This window comes from Corvus kubaryi, unplaced genomic scaffold, assembly GCF_017639235.1.
Source record: "Corvus kubaryi isolate FWS band 111438036 unplaced genomic scaffold, C.kubaryi_AGA036_p1.0 65401, whole genome shotgun sequence".
NCBI classification, from domain to species: Eukaryota; Metazoa; Chordata; class Aves; order Passeriformes; family Corvidae; genus Corvus; species Corvus kubaryi.
In genome coordinates this window covers 206,565-231,347 of record NW_024581977.1, presented here as the reverse complement: position 1 = coordinate 231,347, position 24,783 = coordinate 206,565, and the positions used below count along the sequence as shown (strand labels likewise).

The 24,783-nt window shown below is 40.4% G+C and overlaps 1 protein-coding gene across 1 annotated transcript in view; it reads left to right on the top strand.

The window, feature by feature from the left end:
- Positions 1 to 245: 245 nt before the first annotated feature.
- Positions 246 to 24,783, top strand: part of LOC121673410 (BEN domain-containing protein 5) — a 93,315-nt gene continuing 68,777 nt past the window's right edge. Inside the window, exon 1 of the mRNA XM_042046699.1 lies at positions 246 to 266. The gene's annotated coding sequence lies outside the window, so the exon portion shown is untranslated. The remainder of the gene's footprint in view (positions 267 to 24,783) is intronic.

Below are 24,783 nucleotides of genomic sequence, written 5' to 3'. Positions count from 1 at the left end.
AAATAGTAACACTTTATAAGCCCAAATAAAAACACATTAAAAGGATTGAGGAAGGGGTTTTTCTTCCTCATAAAGTACATGTGGATCCCTTCCAAAAGAGTTACTGTGAGCCATGTAACTTGTAATTAATTCTGCTATAAATGTCAGAGCACTTACTTTGCAGGTCTAATCTGACCCACTAAAATTAGTCCCCTTTTAACAATTCCTTTTATAATTTGTTTTTCAGCAGAAACGGCGGCTTGACCTCCTGACAATAACCAGCCCTGGTAAGTGAGCTCTGCCGCGCCGCTCTCTTCTCTTCTCTTAAAGAGATGGTTGTCTAAATGTGTTTTTTCCCTGGTCTCTGACATGCAAAATGAAAACCACTGTTCCCCAGAAAATCTTTCACCTAATAACAAGTGACAGCTATATTGTGCTTGGCAAAGCCCCGGGCACTTATCCGTTCACAGAGCTGCCTCTTCAGACCTTTACTCTATGAATTGGAGTGCTGATATTTCTTTAAGCCTCCTGGGGTTACAGTTAGTGGTATATCTGCAGGGCAGATGCCCTCAAATTCACAAAGTGTGTTCAAGTATCACAGAAATGCAAGCTTGACTTTCCCTGGTGGCAAACGGGAGCAGTTTGGGGAGTCTGGAGATGGTGACACTATGTGTGAGGTGGGAGACATGAGATCCAGGCTCAGGGCAGAGAACCCCAAAGTGGGTCAGAAAATATTTAGGTAGAATTAAAATGCCTTAAACTATCTGCTTCATGATGACTTTTGTCATTTGCCTGTTGAGGAAATAAACCAAAATTTGTTCTTCTTGGGAAAGTGTGGGGCTCTTTGGCAAGAGTGAGTTTCGAAGGTCTCAGCACTGTGGTTGAAATGCAGGTTGGTTCAGTTGTGCTCCTCTGTGATCTCAGCCCTTAAGGCTGGCTGGCTTTAATTTATTTCTATTTGCCTGGCTCACTTTCTTTCCATTAGCTGCTAGAGAAGTTTGCTGCCCATCAGCTTCAGATGAAGCCCTGCTCAAACAGTGCCATATTTTGGGTAACTTTGTTCATTTTTCAGATGTGTGTATGAATTAAGCTTTGAGGTGGGCTTTAACTGGGACTAATGAATTCTGGCCTTAGCTGGTAATAATGTGTTAGCAGAGTGAACAGGTGTTATGGGAAGTGAACAAAATGTGACACACATTTGCTTGGATAACAATTTTGCATCAATAATTGTTCTGACACTCTAAATGTAGATATAATCTGTGACATGGTTTCTCCTTCACTAACCTTGTTAAAATAATAAGAATTAAAATAAGGAGGAGGAACACTTTGTTGGGACAGATGTTTGAGGCTATTGGCAATTGCATCCCATTTTTGCATGTTCACTTTTCATGCAGTTTGCAATTATGTTAATGTATGCTCAGGGCACTTGCTGATAAAAGCAACAATACAGTGTGATACAGCCATTGTCACTATTCTAACTGTAACTTCAAGGACAAACATGGCACATTTTTCATTTTCCACATCTTCAGCATTCCCTGTTTCTACAGGAAAAAGAAAAAAAAAGATCTCTGAAGGTCTTAATCATAGCACACGCTCAGATCTTGGATAAGGGCACCAAAGTCCACAGACACTTTTTCAATAAGAGAAAAAGAGGATTGGGGACCAGAATGATTTAAAACGAGTCTTTTCTGTAAAATAAACTTATGATACTTTCCTCACAATTTCAGATACAGTATTCACTGTGAAAGGGTTGATTGGGTTGAGTTTGTGCATAGATGTGATCACAGTACGTAGCTGTAGCTTCAGATCTCTGTTTAATAAAGCAATCTACTAAATGAACACAGCAATTAGTTGGAAGCATCTTCAATAACTGTGTATGTAGGCACACTGCACTAAAAGGGGGAAAAGCTTTCTACAATGCTTACCTTTTCTGAAATGCAAGTTTTACCCTTTGATATTTAACCAGAAATCTACAGTAACTGGACACATAGGAAAAAAAAAATAATGCTTGTTCATGATTACATAATAAAGTGCCTATAGTTTTGCTTTCAGTAGAGGCATTTTCAAAAGAAGCTTGGTGCTGGATCAGGTCAAACTTACCAAAGACCCTAAAGCTGAGGTTTTTCAAAGGGGTTGAAAAAGTTAGGCACTCAGTTCCTGGTAGGATTGAAAAATGTCAGCCTGTGATTAAAGGGTCTAGTTTCAGCCCTACAAATACAAAAATAAAATAAAATAAATCATAGCCTTGGGGCTTTTATCTGTCTTTGGAGACTGCTACTTTAAAATATTTAGTTCTTTGAGTCCTAGCTCTAAGATCTGACATTGACAGTCTGCTTTTACAAAAGTCTTGATATCAGTTATGATAGCTGAGATCAGCCATAATCACTGTCAACCCTTAATTTATTGATTCAAATGAGGGGCTGAGCTGTTTAGTTGCACCTGCCAATCCTCTGGGACTTGTTTCTGTTCTCCACCTTGCCGCAGGCAGGCAGCCTTTGCTTCTGGCAGAGGTCACACAGCTTTAGTTAAGAGTTGTGGAAGTCCTCTGCGTCCCACAAGGGGCGTCTGCCACCAAAACACTATTGCTTAATTGTAAGAATAGACAAAGGGCTTCAAAAGTAAAGGTGACCTCTGTGATTTGCACCTCTGTCAAGATGAATATCCTCTCTCTTTCTTGTGTGTGTGTGAAGCTCTTGAACTAGTTTTTCTACCTTTAGTCAAGAATTGATGGTGATCCCTTGCAGGTAGCGCAACAGCTGTTCTCCATGTGCCCCTAAAACAATTTCCAAAAACTGATCAGCCAATTAATGAGATTAATTGCAAGGTAAAATAATGCCATTAATGTAAATTAAGTGTTGCTGAGACTCAGGTGCCAAAACACTTGAAGAGAGTTTGTGGGATCACAGAAAATTAATGTTATCACATTAATAACTGTTATCACACTGCTTCCCATGGCCATGGCTGTTGCATGATTCCTCAGGAATCACCGAAGGGTCAGAATTTGTGCCTTTTTCTTGCTCCTTGAACCACCCCCCGCCTGTGCTGTGCTGAACCCACACCGAGGGTGACCCAGCGCTGCCTCTTGCCCTGCTCCACATGACTTCCAACCCCCAAGCAAAGTGTTCTTGGCTTCCTGAAACCTGGCTGAACAGGTTCTGGGCTTAGAAGCACATCTGCATGTTAAACTGAGCAGGTATAGACCATTAATCTATACCCTGGACTGAGACAAGTCTGGGCAAAAATGAGAAAAATAAAAGAAACAGGAAGAAATACAGATGGTTGGAGCTGCAGCTCCAACTACACGGTTTGTGAGCAACATGCAGTGCTCACCTCTTCCAGCACCCTAATAAAGCAGCTATGGAAAGCTCCACACGCTTCCAACTGGAGGAAGTCTCTGCTTTGCTGTGGATCTCTATAAGCAGCTGGACACAAATGATGCATAAGCTGGGAGCAAGCCAGGCTCCCTCGCGCTCAGATATATTCCTTTGAAGTAACTGACACCCCTGTAAAATGTGGAGGGGAGTTCACTGCTCTGCCTTGCTGCTGAGTAGCTGGAGGAATGTTAAGTTAAATTTATCAATGCTCTCGCCACACTCCTTTCTTCTTGCCCCTTGACATGTGAGGTACAATTCGAGTGCAGCTGTACAGTTCAGGGTGCCCGAGACAGAGCTGATGTGCGCAGTGGGGTGGGGGAAGGATGTTAAAAATTCATTAGGAGCTGGCAGAGACATGCTGGCAGGGAGTGGGACATAATGAGATTTAAGTTTTGGTAATTTAAATTTTCTTTAAACCCAGATTTACCTCTGAATTGGATCCAAAACATTTCCTTAATGCTATTCTAGTTGTCTTTGAGGTTTAGGACCAAAGCTTGAGGTAGTTTAATTTGGCCTTGTTGCACAAAGGAGATGAGGATCTGCCCTTCATTTCTGTGTGATCGTGTTCTAGTAGCACTCTGAGCATGCACATGCAGTCACATCACATTTTGTGGTAACCACTCAATAGCTGCAAATAAGATACCCCTGTTTCCATAGCTTTTCCATGGAGACACAGCTTTTTGCATCTCCTGTCTTTATGATAATAATACAGCTTTCCAATTTCTCTTCTCAGTAAGGTAAGTTCCTCTCCCACTGAAGTATTTTTTAATTATTGATACCATAAATGGAAGTGTGTTGGAAACTATTGGCTTTGAAAATAGCTAACATGTGATATTATCCAAGAACCATCAAGAAAATTCTTTTGAAATTCTCTTTGATTCAGCCATCCTCAGGGCTTTATCCTTCTCTACGAGTCTCTCTACTGCCAATTTAAAATAACATTCTCTTGAAATCAGTGCAGTGTCAGGAGAAATTCATCAGCACCATAGGTGCATGTTTCCCAGATGTATATAAACCTACTACATTTGGCAGCAGTAAATTGATTGCATTTAACAAACCTGGGGTAGTTGAATATTCTGTAGTGTCCAGCTTGGCTACAGTATGGAATATAAAGTAATTTTTTTAAGTTTCTTTCAGCTCTGTTTTAGGTGAAAAAAAGTAAGTGCTGACTCCATAATTCCTGCTTTTTGATGTACTCAGATTTTCCTAATGTGTAAACCACATCAGAGGTTTACATGCAGGGACAGAGTAAAATAATCCTAATCTCCACTGAGATTTGATCAGAAATGTTAATGACTTATGCATGCTTCCTCCTAATATTCAAGCTCTTACACTTTTAAACAGGAAAAAAAGCTTGATTTTAAAAGTATTTATCAGTCTGATCTATGTGGTGAAATATTCTCCCCCCTTTAATATCATCAGTGCTGCATGCTCTAAAAATGTCTCCATTTCATTAATTTGTGATATACTGCTACCCTGAATTCTTTTAAGGTGGCTTTAGCTTCTGCCATACATATTTTACTGGTTTAAATTATAGATATAGGACTGTTGCCTAGTTAATTTCCTCTGGTTAGGAAAATATATTTCTGCTCTTCTGGCATTGCATAAAGTGATATGTGGGATTTGCTATATTTTTTAGCTGATTAAGTTTTGCATTTCTACATATTACTGCTTATGAGACCTCAAGTAAAAGTACGTAAAGGAAGGAGAAGTTTTATAGTATATTTCAAAGTTTCATTTAACTATAAATTCCACCACTAAGCCCTGCTACAAGACTTTTCCATTACCTTCCTGGATAGTCTGGCTATCAACTTCTTTCTAATTGAAGCATGAAAATAATATGAACTCAAAGTCATGAAGCTATGAGACAGGTATTAGTAAAAATGATACCAAGTAATAAAATGTGACAGAAAGTTGTTTGCTGCTAAAACTCAGGGACATTTTTTTTGCAAGTCCTTATTAATTAATAGCACATTGATTTTGGTCTGTGTCAGAGGATGGCATTGAAGATTTTAAACAACCTAACATAACCACTGCTCATGTTTGTTAGTGAGGCTTCACATGCTGTTTTACTTGCAAAGGTGGTGGAGAAAAGAAATTACTTAGAATTCCAGTAATAATTGAGTCTTTTCATGCTCAGTGTATTATTTCCCATATCGCTGAGACACTGGGTATTAATCACCCATTTTCCCACAATAATATGAGATAACTGGGGGAGTCAGAACCTTGTTGCTCAGCAAGGCAATAGACCCCAAATGGTTTGGATGAACACAGAGTACAGAATTTCCCTACCATAAAAATAAAATGTAAATGCTAAAATCTCAGCTCAAAGTGAAATCCCCATGCTATCTGTCTTAGCTGAACCATAAAGCTACAGGAATAAGTTTGTTCCAGACTTGATGAAACTTTAGCAAGATGATTGTACTAACAGAGAGCAGAGAGAAGACGCGGACTCCTTCTCCTTTTTTTGTGCCATTAGGTTAGCTTCAGCTGTCCTGAGGCTAATTAGGAAATTTTACTATATCCAATTTCTCATCTTTACAGTATCTGAAGAGCTGTAAGAATTTCCATTTGCTGTGATAAGGAGAAATAATATTGTTGCTTGTAATTACTCATTCATGCAGATCAGTACCTTCCTAATTCTCAGTTATACTTCTCCATTTGCCAGAATAATAATTGCAGAGAAGCCTGCTACTCACTGAATGGTGCTGCTGTTCCCACTGTCTTTTCCCTTCCCTCACACCATGTCCCAAGAGAATAAGTTCTCCCTGATCCTTCTGCCTGTCCCCTGACCTATCCCCCACCTGTGTCCCCAAACATCACCCACATCCATCTCAAATATCCCAGTTTTGAGTTCTACTGAAATGACACTTTTTTTGATTCAATAATGAAACCAGAACTTTATCCCCATTAGGTTGTAGAACGTTTACTCTTAGTAAGTCTGTTTCATCCCCACCTTTGCATTTAAAAAAGTGACCTTTTTTTGGATACATGTAGAAGAAGTGATATTTGCAAAGTCAAAATAAGACTGCAGAGAAGATATTCTAAAGGCTAATCCATTACTTTTGAAGAAAAATATCAAGCTTTTCCACAATCCCTTATTATTATTCTGGGTCACCATGGTGTTTCCATGCACCTTGGCATGTCCCTTTAATTGGATCCTTACATGGGAAGGTCCAGCACAGTTGCATTGAAAGCTGACATTTCTAACTAACTGACCTTTTCAGGCCCAGTGACACTCCTATAATGATTATCCTCTAGCATTGTTTGGACACAATACCACATACTTCACAGCACATAAAGAATATGTTCTTTGAGAACTATTCAAAATGCCCAATCTCAAGTTAGCAAAATGAGAAAATTGGGTGCAAACATTCATCAGAGTGTTATTGTGCAGGTATCGATTTGAATGCCCTTTCATTTCTCTGGGAAAAAGTGTTGTATTATAGAGCTCTAAATTAACTTCTGTTCTGTTTTTTTCCCCCAGTAAGTATAAAAAGGTCAAATTCATTCATAAGGCTGAATAGATTTGCAGGATATAAGCAATAAGATAGCAATCAACCTTCAAATAACCTTTAAAGAGACAGTATCTTTTCTTATGAACAGTAATTGATCTGCTCATTAAGTCACCAGGTACTCTTCGGGGCTCACCTGGGCAGAAATGTGTAAGACCTGTGACGAAAGGATGTCAGCTACAGCCAAACAAGAACAAATCCCCATGTGGAAATCTAAACATTTTACAGGTTTTGAGGGGTGTAAAGTTGATGAGAGGATTGATATTGCAATGTGAATTCCTTGACTTTACTGTTATAAGGGTGAGTGGAAAAGACATAGAAAAGATCTCGAAGTGTGAATTCGGTATTTGTGAGGATGACAACTGTAGCATGTTCATACCTGTCTGACACCTGGATACATCTTCAACTTCCCTTTTCGATTTAGTGGCTAATGTGGGAGGGTGACCACTGCCTCTGGTCAGTCCATGGAAAGGGGGTGCAGATATAGGGGACCCTCTGCTATGCATGGCATATAGCTGGGTCTTGTTCTGCTAAATTCGGTCAGATTGTCAAATAATGGCTTTCTGTGCATCATGAGGGCTTTGGGGATGGGTGTGTGGGTTAATCATCTCTGCCTACACAGACATAAAACCCGTGTCCAAGTTGTTGCAGCACTGACTCCCTGGGTGCTGCCTCCTGTCACCTCCCCTCCTGGGCTGTGGCTCTGCAGCTCCTCCTGTGTAAGCAGGAGCTGCTGAAGGGCTGCTGGAAACTTCTTCAAGGCAACAGTATCTAGCCAGAGCGTCACTCAAAGTGCCAGGATTGCCAATTTAAGACAGCAATCAGAAGATTAGTGTTCTGACCATGTCCATATTTCATTTCTGCATGTAAATCCAAGTTATGTTTTTAGTATTATTTTTATGAATTGCACATAGGCTGAGGACTATCTGTGCATAATTGATTACAGTGAGTTGCCTTGGTTCTTATCTTTGATCAGAATTTTCAGAAGCAGCAAGTATCCCAGGTGACAAGGCTTTTTATGCTGTAAATGTTTGCACACAATGCTTTCTGTTTTACTTCACAATGTGCAGAATGAGCATCTCGCTCATTTAGAGGGACTGAAAATGAGCAAGTCTGTGCACAGGTGTATTGTTCTCCTCCTTTTGTGTAAGCTCAGGGAAAACTTAAAACAGTAACTTTTTTTTCTCATAAACCCCTTATTTCTTCAGTATCAGATGTTTTCAGAAAAGATGGAAAGCATTCTTCCTTTTTAATGAAATTTTAATTTTCAAGGTCACCTGTCACTCTTCACTTAGGCACATTTCTTCTTGCTGAGTGACCTGAACAAGACTAAGTGGAAATCAGTGTATTAAATATCTAGAAAGCAGCAGAGGATTATATTGACACTACAAAATAGAACACAGTGCAGAAATGCATGAGCCAGCAGAGCCCTGAACAGCAGAGCTGCACTGCAGACTCACCAGTGTGGGGCCAGATGCCTCCAAGCCCCGTTACTTGGGTGCTGTGCCACAGACAGATAACCCCAAGTCCTTTTTTTCACTGGCTTTAGAGTGCTGTCATTCCAGCACAGCTGAATTGCACCTGGGCCTGAATCTTAGCTTGTGACTTCTTTTTAATCCAGCCAGGCACATGCAGCAACTGTGCTTCACTCCTATTTTAGCAGCATCCACGTACCCCAGACCACAGGGGTGTCATCCTGCTGGATGCAGTGACACCAAGCTGCTCCTGAATAGTTGGCAACTTAAGTAGACAAAGCTCAGGGCAGTGGATGGGAAACATGGAAAGAGAATGTCAAAAATAAAATATAGTTTTCATAGAACTGTGTCTCTGCTCCCCCTTTCCTCCAATCTCTGATGTAACAGAAAATGGCAAAAACAGTGGTGATTATACAGCAACAATAAGTGGGGCTGAGGAAGAGGGGAGCTGGAACTGCACAAAGGACTTTTCCTAAGCTCATTTGTTTCTAAGGATTGCCAGTAGGCTCATTTCTTTGTATGCAGAACATTTCTGTTAAAGCAGGCAGCCAAGGTCACAGGGAAACCCACAAGAAAGGATAACCCAGAGCCCTTATTATTATTTTGAGCTTGTAACAAAGGAATTTTTTGTAGAGATTTGAATGGGAAAGGTGTGCTGGTTCTATGAATTCAGAATGAATTTAGGTTGAATGGGGAAGGTGTGCTGGTTCTGTGAATTCAGACTGTAAGTGCAGCATGAGCCATGATGGAAAAGTGACTTTTTCATCACATAGCTCAGTGCAGTATTGGAGGGAATCATTTGAGCTGCTGCTAAATGAGATAACGTGAGGACTGTTAGGCAGTGGTATCACTGCAGTGTCCTTAAGGAGCGGGTTAAAGGAAGGTGAAATACTGTTTTAACACCACGGTCTGCTCCTGACATTGCAGGAGGTGTGGTGTCTGCACAAGACCCTGCACTGGACTGCAAAGATGCTGTGGGTGCCAGGACAGAGAGTGCTGCCAGAGGAGCCATGCAGAGGAGGGGAAGGGGCACAAGGCTGAGAGGGTAAGGGGGAGGAAACATAAACTGGAGAGTTGCATTTCTGGGCCATAGGAATCAAAATGAAAGTAAGTGTTTTCAAAATACCTAGGAGACAGCAGGAGATTGTGTTATTCTTGATGCTTTATTATATTACCTGCCCTGTTGCACAAGGAAGGAAGGAAGGAAGGAAGGAAGGATTATCCATGGAGACCCTGATTTTCCTGCTCATCCTCTGGGGAGCCTCGCAGTGATCAAATGCAAAATTCTGCTGTGCTGCTGCCCATCCCCTGTGCTGAACCCACCTTCCTTCCAGGAGCTGTGAGGGTGTAGGGCCTGTGGCTGGATGCAAAAGGAACCTTCACTTAGACCTGCTGCACATTTTCTTTGGGATCTGATCCAGAGCACTTAAATTGCAGCTGACTTGGCCCAAACCCCTAATTCTTGTCAAAGGTTGGGCAAACCTGACAGCGAGAGCGACTTCACACTGATCCTGGACTGAACCCCCTCGTTCCAGCAGACGGACTCGAGTTTTATTATCTGAGCACTCAAATATCTTTCGATATACTGGAAAACTTTCCTAAATGGTCTCACTTGGGCTCTGGGCTGCACCACCAGCAGCAGCACAGCCAAGCAAGGCGTTCCCACCTCCGGGGGACACCTCTGCCACGGCGCTGATTTTCACACCGGCTGCGTGGCCACTTGTGGCATCCCAACAAATGCCTCTGGAAGCAGGAGCCGTGGTGTTTGCACCCAGCACGAGCACAGCTGCCATGTAGCAGTGCTGCTGCTGATAAATACAAACCGTGCAGGTGTCAGGCTGTGCTGGGAGCGAGCTCTCCCCGCAGCCCGGGCGGCTCTGCCGCGGCGCTCAGGAATTAACTGCAGGGGTATTACTCTCTCAAGGCTTTGTGTTATAGTTCTGTTTTCTTCACCTTTAACCCCACAATGGATTATGACCATACTTTCTGTTATAACTAAATGCTCTTCTGTCCTTTGACAAAACAGATTTGTGTCTTTTCATAGCTTTCTGTAGAGGGCTAATAATACATGGGAAAGCTTTACTGCCCACAGGAGACTTTGCCTGGCTGTAATAATAAGAAATGCTGTTGAAAAGTCATGATCAATGTTAATTCAGTTATTTTTCATTTTCTCTTTTTTTATAATGAAATCTTCTACTTTATGCATTTTATCCAGTGCTACCCTATGAATTGCTTGTTGGAGAGAGGGGTCATTGGTTATAAAAATGAGTTCTTGCTGTTTGTCCTCATACGAAAATAACAGCAATATTTTGAAATGATTAATTTAAGGGAGGGAAAAAAAAAGTGGAATCTGGGATGTACAAAAGATGTAAATATTGTTTTCCAGGTTTTATGGTTCCCAGATGCCTCCTCTAATTGCATAGCTAACCCTGAGTTTATTAAGTTATTTTCCAGAGTCAAACTCATTTGTAAACATGTCAGAATAAAAACTAAATTTAAAAAACAAAACCTTTGGATTAGAATTCTGGAGTGATAAACAAACTAATTTAGAATGTATTTGCATGTAATTTACATGTGCCAAAATAGGATTGCATGTGGTTAGTAAATACAGGTCTTGAATCTATTTAACATTACAGAATAGCACAGAAGAAATTAATTGTAGCTCAAAAAAAAAAAGGTTAAAATAATAAAAAGATGGCTTAAAATGGCCCATGTTTGAATGTGATTCAATGTATAGAAACTGGTGAGGAGAGATAAGCACGTAGGGAAAGCTGTAAATTCTAGCAGCAACATCTGTAGTAGTTAGAATACTGTGTTTTATAGCAGTTCCTTACCTCCCCCCACGGACATTACTATGGCATGCAGCATATTTATTATTCACTTTCTGCAAGAGATGTTTGCCTAGCACAGCCTTAAAAATAAAGTCTGTTTCCTTTCTTTTAATATTCACTTACTCAAAGATGATGTGAGCTTCCATTTGAAGCCTCTTGGCCAGTTTGACCTGTAGGCTTTGGCTCAAGATAACAATTTATAATTATATGGGTTATTACAGTGGATCCATCAGCAGCTGAATCCTTTGCTGGGTGCAGTCTCCCTCGGGAACTTGAATCCTTCATGTTTTTTCCACATGAAATGCATCACAGAATCATCTAATGGCTTGCACTGGGAGGGACAGTAAAAATCATCGTGTGCAGGGAGGCCAGCCCTTCCCTAGATCAGGTCCCTCAGGGCCCCATATATGTCAAGAGCCATGTGGAGCACATGGTACCATCCCATCTCTGCCTGTTGTTCCCAAAATATGCAGGCTAGAGGGAAATATCATCTGTGGAGACCTGAGTCAGAGGGAGTGACAACAGCCATGAGACTTAACAGGTCTTGCTTTGGCTCCTTGGCCTCTGCTCCTGCTGTCAGTGCTGAGACATATTTGTATTCTGGGCTTTGGGATTAAAGCAGCCATGTTTGGAGGGAAGAGGAAATACTCTCTGGATAGGAAGGGATTGAGTAAATGCAAATGTGAGCACTGAGTTTAATAGTACTGAATTGCATTGCTGGAGTTCTGGGGGGAAGAATGCTTTATTTATTATAAAAAAGATCTGTAATGCATGTTTTCAGGCTTGTCTTCAAATGCCGCGGAATATTCCTTTCTATATTCACAGAAGAGCAGCCTGGAGCTTAAAAGTGGCAGCAAAGTGGCCCTGCAATCTTTGCTATAAGAGGGTCTGTAGCACTGGTCAGTGTCCAATCTCACTTTTCTTCAGACTTTGCTGAGAGTAAGCAGAAATGTACGCATTTCTCCTCTGAATCCTGGGATTTTTTCCTCCACTGGCTTAATTTAATATATTTTATTTAATTTTTAGAAAAAGGAGAGGAAAAAGGAGAGTAAGGAAAAGCAGACTTTATGGTATAGGAGGCAGAGCTTTGTGGTGTCTTTGATATTCAGCATTTTGTTTGAGTGCCATGGAAGAATATTATCGAGGAGGACCAGATGTCAGGAAACTTTCCATACATTTTTCAGGTCATAATACCTCTATTTCAATGTGCAGATAAATGTTTCTAAATATTTTCTTGTACTTCTTATCATTTCATCTCTAGAAGAAATTAATCGTAGCTTGAAGAAAAGGGGTTTATTTCCCACTTGGCTATGAGCCATTTTGTATATCTGCTTTAAATGTTAATTATTAATTAGGATACAATCTATTTAAATCTATTTAGCTGTCCATTTCTTCCAAAGAAGGCAGCTGGACGAAACAAGAAACATGCATCATTATAGAGATGATAAATTAGCCTCTTATCCCAGGAGAAGACAGTTCCTCAACACCAAGGTTGAGATATACCAGGGAGTGGAGGAGCCTCCCAGCCTTGTCCACTTGGTGCTGGGTACAGAGGGTGAGGATACCAAGATGGCTTTTACAATTAAATTATTGGTAGTAAAGGAGCATCCTTCCTGTAACTTTCATTCTAACAGAGTTATTGTTGCTGGGGAATGGACTTAGTAGGAGGTTGAGTGTTTTTAAGTTGTATTGGAAAGCGAAAAGCTGAAAAAGCAATAGCAGGTGATTAAAAAACAAGTTCCAACAAGTAACAAAAAGCTTTTGCACGTATCCCAAGTGAGGCAGATCCCTTACATGAGCATCAGTGAAGCTGCAGCACGTGTATGTCTTGCAAAATCTGAATGAATTTGCTGTTTTGGGAGAGTGAAGTTGGGATATGTATCTTTATAGAAATGAATGGCTTCTTGACAGAAAATATGTCATGGTTACCTTTATCAACTGAGTCCTGAAGATGAAATGTGAGGCTGGCAATTAGCACCAATGACCAGCTGTGAAAACAGGAGTTTCTCTCATTGCTTTTAATTATATTTTTGTTCAAATATTTACATGTTTTATCTCTTATTTATTGCAAACTTTATATCAACAGCAAAGGAGACACTTTGGATTAAATTTTGTATATTTGTGTATTTAGGTCTTTCTTTATTTGCCAAGTTAAATGCAAAACAGAGCCCTTGTTTATATGAACAGTATCTATATGGACTTATCTATATGAACAGTTGAAAAGCTGGGCACTAGATTGCAGAGCTCATCAGTGTAGCTTCAAACCTCACCCAGCAAACAGCTGAATGACTTTGGAAATCTGCAGCGTGTTCCTGAAACTTTAAACGATACCATTGTGTCACCTGAGGCAGCTCTGTGGGTCACAGATCAATGGCTGGGAAAGCCAGAACATTTTCTCCCATGTTTTATCTGTATCCACTGTTCATGGATGATCAGTTCCAGAAAGAAACACTCTGTCCATGCTGGTGTTACCTTCAAAAATTGCCCCACTGGAGCACAGACACACAGCCCAGCTCAGATGCACGTGCAGGTGCTGTAGAATTACAAATATGTTTGTGGATGTGACAATAATATGGCTTTGTTTTTCTTTAATTTTGTTTTGTTGTAACTGAAACTGTCGTGTGCTCTTGTGACACAGAGAAGACAGATGCAATTGAGCTTTTGCTCTGTCCAGGACTTGGGCAGGCAGCTCAGGCAGATGGTCCATTTGGATCCAAAGCCAGAATACTGGCATATTCCTGATTTCCTTAAAATGTGGCTGGCAAGAGCAACGTTCAGCTGTGATGGACTTACCTTGGACAAAGAAATCCAGAGAGGCACTCACTGCTCACAGCATTGCATTTCACTACAGAGAAACTAAAAGCTCCTTAAGATAAAATGGATGCTGTGCCCCAAACTTCTGTGCAGTTGTCTTGACCTGAGGAGTTTTTACCCCCCAGGAGTGCCATCCCAGAGCCTCTGCAAACATCGGCTCAGAGCACAAAAGCAGTCAAAAAGGCAGAGTGTTTGATATCAGCAAAACTAAAGAACGAATTAGGTGTACAATGCACTGCTCACAAAATAGGTGGCAGAGCCAGCAGAGGTACTTGGAAAGACAATGAGGATGATCAGTAAAATGACTTCATCTGAAAAGAAATCAAGTAGAACTATGATTATTTTTTTCCTGTAGGATCTGCCACTAGTGAGAATGGAGCTTGAACTGAGTTTCTAAAGTTTATGGGGTTTTTTTCTTAGTTAAAGATGCTGCATCCACTCTTGCATAACTGTATTTTGAACCACGTGATGGTGGATAAATACAGCAATAAATGCAAGTTACTACTCGCCCAAGGATCATGGCAACTTTATTTTCATTAAGGGAGAAGAGAAGGCTGTTCTATGGTGTGCTTGAGAAGGACTAAATTCTCACAGCTGTAGAAGTTTCTTAGCAAATATTTGAACAGAAGTATTTTTTGATACTTTTTCTGTGTGGGTTTTTTTGTGGTTTTTTTTTTTTGGTAAGAAAATGTATTAATTTTATATCTCCAAAGCCACATCCCTTGACATGAAAGAAAACAAATTTAGCTAAAAATCCGTTCTGGTTCAGTGATACAATGAAGAAAGCATTTAAAATTATTAGCAAATGTTTAGTCTTAATGGGAATAGGGGACATAAATAGCTTTCAAGTAGAAATAGGAGAAGGGGAAAAAAAGAAAATAAAAGACATGAAGGAAAAATCCATGTGGGCAAAAGTAAAAGTTCTAGTTTAGTATATTTTCTGGGATCTCTGTTATTCTAAATAAGCTAAAACTCAGGTTTTAGTTCATAATGATGATGCTCAAAAGGCAGATGTGCCTGGTAAAAGTTTATTTTAGTTTCTGTCTTGGGGTGAAATGCTTTCAAGTCCAGCAATAACAGAGAGGGATTTTGTTAGGGATAAATACTCTTAAATCAGGAGTACAGGAGGAGCTGGGATCACCTCAGACCCAATGCTCTTCTAAATGAATGTGTCTTGGATATGGGGGGATGCCATTTTATTGTGCAAATACTCAGAAAGGCAGCTTGTGTGACTCAGGTTAGCACAGACTGGTATTTTGACAACAACCCCCAGGAAACTAATTAAAAGATTGATAGAGGTTTAGTTAGCAAAAGTTAAATGCTAATGAAAGGCAGTCAGTGTTTCATGAGGAAAAGGATTTGTCAAACAATGCATTTTGGCCTTTGAGTATATCACAAATATGGTTGATGAAGCTGCATAAACTTTTTAAGGTGTTCAATTTAGTGCCTTACAACTTTTTAAAATATAGAATGCATTAAATAGGTTAAAGATCAGTCAACTGGCACATCTCACACATCACTCATCATGGGGGAACCTCACTTGAATGGGGCTCTCTTTAATGGGTTCCTTTCACGGTAGTGGGCCCAATGTGACCTCTAATGATGATTTGTCGGTGATTAAAACATCACTGTTGAGTGGTAAAGAAGATGTAGAAAGGTTTGTCACAGAGTGCAACCTTGATCTCTTGATTGGCTGGATCCTTCACACGAAACAATGCATTTCAGCATAGAAAAAGCCCCTAGACTTCTGCTTCTTAAAGCCAGGAATGCAGCCAAAGCCTGTTTGATGGAGCAATATTGACCAAAAGAATTTGGGATTGTGTTTGTCTAGTAATTAAGTTGGATGAAGCCTGTAAAAAAAGATATTCAAATGATTTTATTTTTTTTTTCTGGAATACACACAGGGACATAGAATGGATCGGAATGTCAACCTCAAAATATTTTATACCTCAACACGTGGTATTCTGGTGTCCTCTTACAAAGAAAAGGCACTGAAGTATTGGAATTTGAGAAAGCAGTTTAAATTATAAGATTTTAAACTCAGTTTAGGTCATCAAAAGTGAGACAGGGATGATGGTGTGATATGCATTTTGAAGGTAGTCTCTGAGCCTACTGATAGCATGTGTGTATTTGTTTTTTAAAACAGACCATTTCCAAATCACATATGTAATTTGCCTTTTGTAGAGCAGCCTTTTGTGCACGTGTGTGTTTGTGCTACACAAATGGGAGAGCTACAATCCAAGGTTTTAATGGAAATTATGTTCCTGGGCACACAAAAATAAGAGGTCAATTTGCAAGCAAGAATATAATTACAGCAAAGAACTGTGAGAAGATATTTTGTGTATCTCTTACAATCAGGACAGGACCAGAATCCCATGGCAACAGGCAAAGGTCTTCTGTATGGCTTGATATGGACTTTAAAGCACAGCATTTACAGTAATCTGAACTGCACTGGGTGGTGCATGAGATGGACTGGTGTTCTCCAAGGCTGCTTGAAATTATATGGACTTGTTGTGGAGGGATGAAATCATTGCTTGCCTGGGTTTAGAATCAAGTAGGTAAATAATTTACTGCTTTGTTTTGCTCAGAATCTCTCTACAGTGCTCAGACAGTGTCGAAATGGGCAGAGCATCAGAGATGGATTTCTGGGAAGATCTGCCCTTTAGTCAGAGGATATAAACATATCCAAGTGCTACAAGGGTGTGATCACAGCGAAGAGTTATGCCAGTGGAGAGCACTAGAGTTAGAAAAGCTACCAAGGAGAAGTGGTAACAGTCAGAGTTTAACAGAATATGTGACGTTTTAGAATAAAGTCTGTAGTTTCAACACAAGAGCAGAGCTCACAAGTCAACTCTCAAACACTGTATTTTTTCCTGACTTCAACGTGACCAATTACACCACGTAAACCAGTTAAAACATTTCATGCCGTGCTAAGCAAGAAAGACAGAGACAAGAGAACAGGGGAGTAAAGCACAAAAATTCATCTGCTGAAGTTAATAATTCTACATGGACAAATGAGATGATGCTTAGAGACCCCCAAAAATGGCTGGATCAGGCATAGCATTGAGCAGTCTACCAGAAATGACATTTCTGTTGTACTTCCCTCCTCTTCCACTTTGAGTGTCCAGTGTGATGAACCACCCCTGGAAGTCTTTGGGCTACATTGCAATGTCCCAGAAAAGAAAAACCTGTTGGAAGCATGGAGAATAAGGAGTGAACAGAGCAGATATGCTTCTGAAAAAACCCCATATTACTCTTATTTTAGAGGTGGAACTCTGACGGCATCTCACAAAAAAGAACAAACTGGAAGTTGGGAGCTCACACTGCTAAAATGGTAACATGGAAGAAAGTCACTTGCATGGGGTTGAAGATTACTTTTCCACTTTGCTTTCTATTTGGGTGGTTGGAAGTATGTGTTTGCCCTTAACAAGGCAAAAAAATTTAATGGCTTTATATTGTTTGGAGTGGAGTGAGTGCCTGCAGGCTTGCTTGATGAGCAAAGTGACATCCTGAGGAAACGTACAGCAAATTGCAAAGAAAATCCTTATTAGTAGTGGCAGTTACCTCCTGGAGTAAGATTGCTTTGAAATCCCTGTAAGGATAGTGCTCTCCTCATTCAGCCAACTTGAGAAATAAGAGCATTTCTTAGGAGTTCATATTCAAGTTGTGGTGGAGGTAATAGAATTTAACTTTCAGATTCAAAACAATTAAAGCAATGTACTGAAAATCACTGTGCCTGAGAGATTTACTTTAAAAGTTACACATACAGCCCTTTTCTATTGTAAATGCAATAAAAAAGCTGGGTTTTTTGTGCACATCCTTAGAGCAGTTATGAAGAGCAACTGGAATTCAAAGATTGGGGATGCTCCCAAAGAATGAGAGCATTCATTCCGGGAATCCCTGTTTTTTCTCAGCTCGGCAACCCAGAAAATCATTTCGATCCATCCTCTGCCATACTCTGGAATGTGACAGGGAGAATGTTGAGATAATCTGGACTATTTGACAACAGCAATGTGAAGCAGCAGACATGTTATTTTGCAAAGTGTTTTAAAAAAAGAAAAATAAAAAGAAGTCATATGTGAACAGTGTAATAACAGCCTTGACAAGAATCAGAACAACCTGCAGTATTTGTTTTATTTCCCATCACCCACTACTTATGTCACTGCAACAAGAAGTGAAAAGTACCAAAATGTTCATTCCTCTTTGCCCCATGCAACTGAAATATCTGAAAATATTTACTTTGAGCATCAAAGAAACTCTGGAGTGGAGACAATTGAGATAAATACTCAGAGCTAATCCCAACTCCTGTTGCTCCAACTGTGTTTAGATTAACAAATTATGTGGACTGACAGAATTGGATTTTTGGAGCAGAACATTTGGCACTGAAGACACGATTGTACCTATTCTGTGCATTCCTGAGGTTTTCCCATTGGATCATCTCTAGTCTGCTCCTGTGGCTGGAATGCCTGTTGGTGATTGGAGCACATCTTCTAATTTAATTTCATCCAAGGAGAATCCATTTTGTGTGCTTCAGGATTGCTCTGTGATGTGAACCAAAGCATGAGGTGCACAGATACTCAGATGACAGGCTTCAAAACTTAAAATGCATAGGATGTCATGTGGAGGAAATAAATGTTTCATTAACTTACTAGTTGTCAAACATGTTTCTCCCAAATTATTTTTAACTCAGGGCACCACCAAAATGCACTCAAATTGAATTGGCCTGGGTATTGTTTAATTTAGTGAGAGAAAAATTGCTGTTAACAAAGTAAAATAGCAGCTGTTATTATAATGCATCATGTGGAAAGGAAAGGCAAGCCTCTAAGTATTTGCTGGTTTAAGTTTTGAACAGTATTTAGTAGTTGTGATCTTTACTGCTGGAAGGTTGGACTTCTGCATTTGATAAGCAAAATGGTGTTGCCATTAAATGTGAAACCATTCAGAAATGCTAATTAATACTTGTCTTAATGAAATATGTGCTCATGTCCTGAATTCTTTTACCTGGAAGTATATTCTACTATTTTACCATTTTTAAAGGGCCAATAATAATCAGAATAGACAAATGACATGAGAATAAGAAGCTCACTAGCCTTCTAGGAATTTACACATTGCTACCCTGCAATGTGGCTGCAAGCCTTGAAAGTTGGATGCAATATTTAAGGCTTCAGCCTGCCATGAGATCTGTATGGTAATAGCCTGTTGTGGGTGGATCCTTGAGCATCCAGAAGCAGTCTCCCTTCTTAAAACTGGCAAAACAGGATTTTAAATTTTTTTTTTTTTTAGTTTTCTGATTTGAATTAATATCACACTTTTATATGCTGTATTTGCTATAGCCTAGTATGAAAACTATGAAGAATTGTCACACTTTGTGCACCAGGGCTTGATACACAGTGCCCCAGCATACTATAACTCTCCACTGCCAAATGCATTTTCCTTCTTGGGAAAGGATTGACATGGGTTGGTGCTGGAAAAGAGGCAATAGGTGGAGATTGTTCCCTAAAGTTAATGCTTTGTTTTTGTGGAACTCACAGTAATCAATTGATCTCACTTCGAGAACAATTTGAATAGTATCCTTGATACTATCTTGGCTTCTTCTCTGTGAATTATTTTTAGAGGTTTCCCTTTTATGAAGCACTTTTTTCTCTTCTCCCCTTGAACTTGTACAAATTCTTACTGAACAGCGTGAAGATATTTTTTGTTTTGCCTGCAATGGGGGAAATGGTCAAAAATTTTACCAGGGAGTGGATTGCATATAATGAAAAATGGGGGGTTTTACGCTGTGTTATCCATTCATCTGTTTAGTTTTGGTTCCCGAAATGATCTGTAAGGAGAGAATGTAGTTGACAGAAGCCTGAAGTAAAGCCAAATGAGAGATTGATTTACCCCAGAAATACTGCTCTGTTAAGCAGATTTGTTTGTATGACTTCTCACTTGCTAGCAGTCTTTTGCTAGTTGGTATAAACAAGGGCCAGCTTCCAGGGTTACTCTGTGTTTGTATAAGGGCTCTAGACTTTTACACACTGGATATCAGCTCTTAGAGTGTGAAGGCCTTATTCAATGACACACCAAAGTCACTATCTTCTCAAAAAACTGGTACATTAAAAACCTCTGAGAACATTTCTTCCGTTTCATTACAGCATTGGTCTTTTCTTCTCAGTGGCAGACTTGAAAAATTTGACAGGGTAACCTAACACTCCCAGCACGGTGTTAGAAGAAAGATGCTCCTGTGCATAAGAAATAGAAATAACATTACATAAACCACACTTCTTATCCATAATTCTTCTGGGGTCTGGGTTATTCTTCGAATTTTAATGGAGAGTATGCTGAATGCTGACAATTAAATTATGGCTACCTTCGTAATGTCTCTTCTAGGCTCTGTTAGTAAAATACGCCCTCTGGTTCTTCTCTTATTGTTGAATGGATTTGGAGAAAGCCAAGCAGTCCAGAAATTTCCAGCAGCAGAGTTTGGTGTGTTCATGCCCAGAAAAGACACAACGAGGCCCTGTCAGGCCAAGCATGTCCCAGTGTGCCTCCACTCCTCCCCTGAAGGAGACAAGCTGGAGGAGGAAGAGGACAATCCAGCCTTTGTGCCCATTCAGCCCCTGGCCTTTTCCCCCAAGGCTTTCAGCAAGGGTGTTAATTACCGTCAATTGTGACAGCCAGCAGTAGGACCTGTGCCACAAAAGCATTTGCTGAACTACTCTGCCAGCAAACAGCTCACAGATGGACATGACTTTCATTCGCTACCAACCTGGGCTCTGAAGTCATGGTGGGCCTGAAAAAGTTGTCTAATTTATTGCTATTCCCCATGGACTCTGCACCCCTCTCATATTCCTTTGTTTTAGAAGAAATACTGGAAGGCTGAAGTTCACGTTTCATTTTGTCAGTCTCAGTCCTTTCCTTCCCTGTGGCAGACTGCTCTGTAAGTGCTTCAGTATTGATGAGGATATTTTCTCAAAAGCATCTGAGGCTTCTGTTTCTCAGGGATCAAAGGAAGGAATAATCTGGATTTTTGCAAGTGGATACATGACAACATTGATGCCATATCATCAGTGAATTGCAGAGTTAATGTGCTTCATCTGCTTCAGAGGCTATTCTAATACTAATGTGCTTTTACGCCTTAAAAACGTCCATGACCTAAATACAAACAGGAAATACAGTATGATTTTGCTATTTTGTTGTTGAGAGATGCAAGGTTTTCTGGCCTACCCTGGATTTTCATGTCCTAGTTTAGCTTCACTCTTGTCCATTTTATTTTCTCTTTACTGTTTTCTGCAATCTCTGGCACTATCATTTCAATCCATTGATTCTTTGGGATCACCAGATACGGAGGTCTCATTTGTACTCCTCTCCACCTGTTTGAATGGCAATCAGAGACCCCAGCTGCCAAGCCCTGCAATATTCTGCTCATTTGAGGACTGTGGTTGGCATCAATGCAGATTTCATTTAGTTATGCTGGCAGCTTTCACACTGCCACTGGGCTTGCTATAGGTGCAGACACAAGTGTTTTGGTCATTTATTCCTTTTACATAGTCTAAAAACATGTTAAAAATGTGCCCAGGCAAGTTGTTCCTCCATCCAAATTTCCTTTATTAAAAAGGCATGCCATTTCAAGGTGGAGGCAGGCAATCGTGCTCCTCACTTGGCATCACGTCCTCGTGCTGGCGGAGATGTTTGTGCTGCCCTTGGCATTGCTCATCTCTGTTTTTCTCTCTCACTCTTGGGGTGGCTTTGGCAGCTGCACGGGCCAGATGCAAAGCTCTCGCCTCTTTTCCAGCAAGAGACATGTGAGGTCTGTGTAAAAAGCTTTCTAGCAGAGGCTCTGCTTTGCTTCCCCAAGGTTTGCTCCTCACCCTCTCTTCGTGTACCCTCTTCTGATCCACAAACAAGCGTGAGGAATTCAGCTGCACGGGGTGGGGGTTTGGAGAGAAAGCAGCTCACCTAAGGCACACAAAGAGCCCTGTTAGTACCTGTGTCTGCTCCATTTCTGAGGTATAAACAGTTACTTTGACATTTAATGAATTTGTCATCTTATATCTTGGAAGCACAGTAGCACCATGCACTCCTTTAGAATAAGCAGTTCTCTTAGCAGAAAGATTAATAATGCCTGCTTGCAGCTACAGGTTTCCTGATCTTTAATAAGTAGTGAGCTCATACTACAAATTTTCCCCTGATGAAGACACTTTAATAGTCTCTTTCTCCTTGAACGGTCTGCCTGTTTTCATTAAAAGTGAAGAAACCTCTGATTTTGCAGGCTACTACCCTTTGTCTAAGAGCTTGAAATTGTTCAACAGGTTCAACAGTAAGAGTAAGCATGCATACTCCAGGCCAAAAAAAAAAAAAAAAAAAACCTAATAGGAAATACAGTTTTCTTTAATCTGTCAAAATAGGCAGGAAAAATTCAAACAGGAATGCTGCTTCTGACCTCTGCCAAGCTGACACTGTCCTGGAGCATTTGTGCTGGCAAAGAGCAATGCTCTTCAATGATTTCTCTCCAATACTAATTATTGCTAAATGTTCCTCTTGCTAACAAATAATAAAGATCCACCTTCAGAAGATTTTGACAAAGTTAGTGAATTTGGCAGCCTAACACTTTATTTTAGGATATTTTACTTAAATAACCATGAAAAGTGCTGTCTTCACTCACTGTACCTGTGAAACTTTATGCTCCCACTAGAATTCAGCACTTAAAATTCATTTATAAAGCCATGCCTTAGTGGCAAAGGAGATATAGCTGGCCAGCAGGTCCCCTAGTCTTGCATGGGGAGAGCATTTGGAAAAGTGGGGAGTTTTCTGCAAGCCTGATGGTTGTTTCTCTTCCGAGCATAAGAAAGACTTGGTGGTTGTTCTTTTCTGTCTGTAAAATGACTTCTTGTTTTGACACTTGGGATTTGGGTTGTTGGAAATCTTTTCACGTTAAAGCTGGTTATTCACAAATGCTAATGGTGGTAATATTAGCAGTATAGTTTGTAGCTTGTCACTTCACGATCTCAGTCTTTATGCAAGAATCAGGGATTTTTCATATCTTATGATTAACTGGCAGAGATACACAACTCCCACGGTGTCACTCAGTGTCACATTCAGGAACAGGCTGTGGGAGTCATGGCCTCTGTCCCAGACCTCTACCCAGCAAATGGTGTCACAGGAGTATGTTTCTGCTCTTTCCACATCCATCTTTGTAAAGATTTTTGCTGCACCTTACCTGCTGCATTTTTGTAGTTGCAGACATTTATAAGCCCATCACAGAAGCACTCAAGTGTCATAGAACTAAATGGAAGGCAAAACCTTAACTCTAAATAAATAGTGCATACTCAACACCATCTGCTTTACCATTAGAATTGTCGCTCATGCTGAAGTTTTGATGAAAAACTGATTTTTATCAAGAAGATTCCTCACGGGATCAAAACTGCTGTCACAGAAAGGTCAGATCCAGGATGCTTCACCTAAGGATGCTGGCCAGAAAGATGACCTGATGGACCATTAGGTGGAGCAGTGTGTCCAGAGTGTCCAGGGACCTTCACCACTTGCATCAGAAGGCTGCCATGGGGCATGCTGGGCAGCTGGGTTGGATGGTGATCAAGGAACATTTAATTTAGGGCAGTACTTTTACCACACATAAAGATCACAAGAAAATCGAGCCATTGTGTTTGACGTCCTGAGGTTGCCGAGTTGCTACATCACCAAGGACTTCATAGTTAATAACCAGCACTTCAGCTTGCACCTGGAATGAGACTGGCAGCCAGCAGGAGCCCAAGAGCAGGTGCAATATGCTCTTGTCCATTTACTCATCCTCTGTGGCAGGCAGCCATCTCCTGCACCAGCTGAAGCTGCCAGATGTCCTTCAGGTCAGTCCCACATCACACGCACTGCAGCAGTCAAGAGTTTTACTTGCTGCTTGCTTTTGTTGACTGTTCCTGCTAGGGTCACTACCTGAGCCCGTCAGTAAAAAAAACTCCCAGTATAATTCTGTGTGCATCCTAGGGAATGCCCTCAGGATAAAGAGGACCTGTTTTGAGTTGAAGTCTCCTATTGCATGTTAAATTTTTATTTTTCTCCATCTGATGAGATAGCACATTAGCTATCATTGATGTCTATTTAGATTATTATCTTTAGTGAATCATTTGCTCATTGTGCATTTTATCCATAGGAACAGTACACTTCCCTTTATCAAGAAGGGAATTTCCCTTAAGTCCTTTCAAAACCATATGTTACATTCTGTAATTATTAACTTCTTCTCTTTGTCTTAACCACCAAGCCCAGCAGTGCTCCCTTCCCAGCTGAACTGGCAGGACTCGTGGTGTGACACTCCACTGTCATTCAGCTCGGGTGTTTTCTCCAATGGCAGCAGTAAGCTCAGGTAACATTCCAGCCTGAGCTGCCTGTACTCACAGGTTATGATTTTCTGAGATGACCTCAGATTGTGGTGTTTGCCCGCTTCAAGAGACAGTGAAGAACATCAAACATGTCCTCATAAGCATCATAAATTTTTATTTACAGTTCTAAATGAGGTACACGTTTAAATGTTTTATGGGCAGGAAGCAGTATTGATCACTGGTTGACATTTTTAAGAGAAACTATTACCACAAGTTGAAATTGGCCACTCTTCCTACACCAAGCAAATTGGAGTAATGTCTGTTTATAAGAAACAAAGAAAAGAACGGAGACTATTGAGTGACCAATTTTGCATTACTATTTAATGGTGTTTGCATTATTTGTCACAGTAATCCTGCATATCCTGATTTCTAACAATTTTCCTCTTTTATTTTGACTCTTTTTCAAATTGCTACTGAAAGGG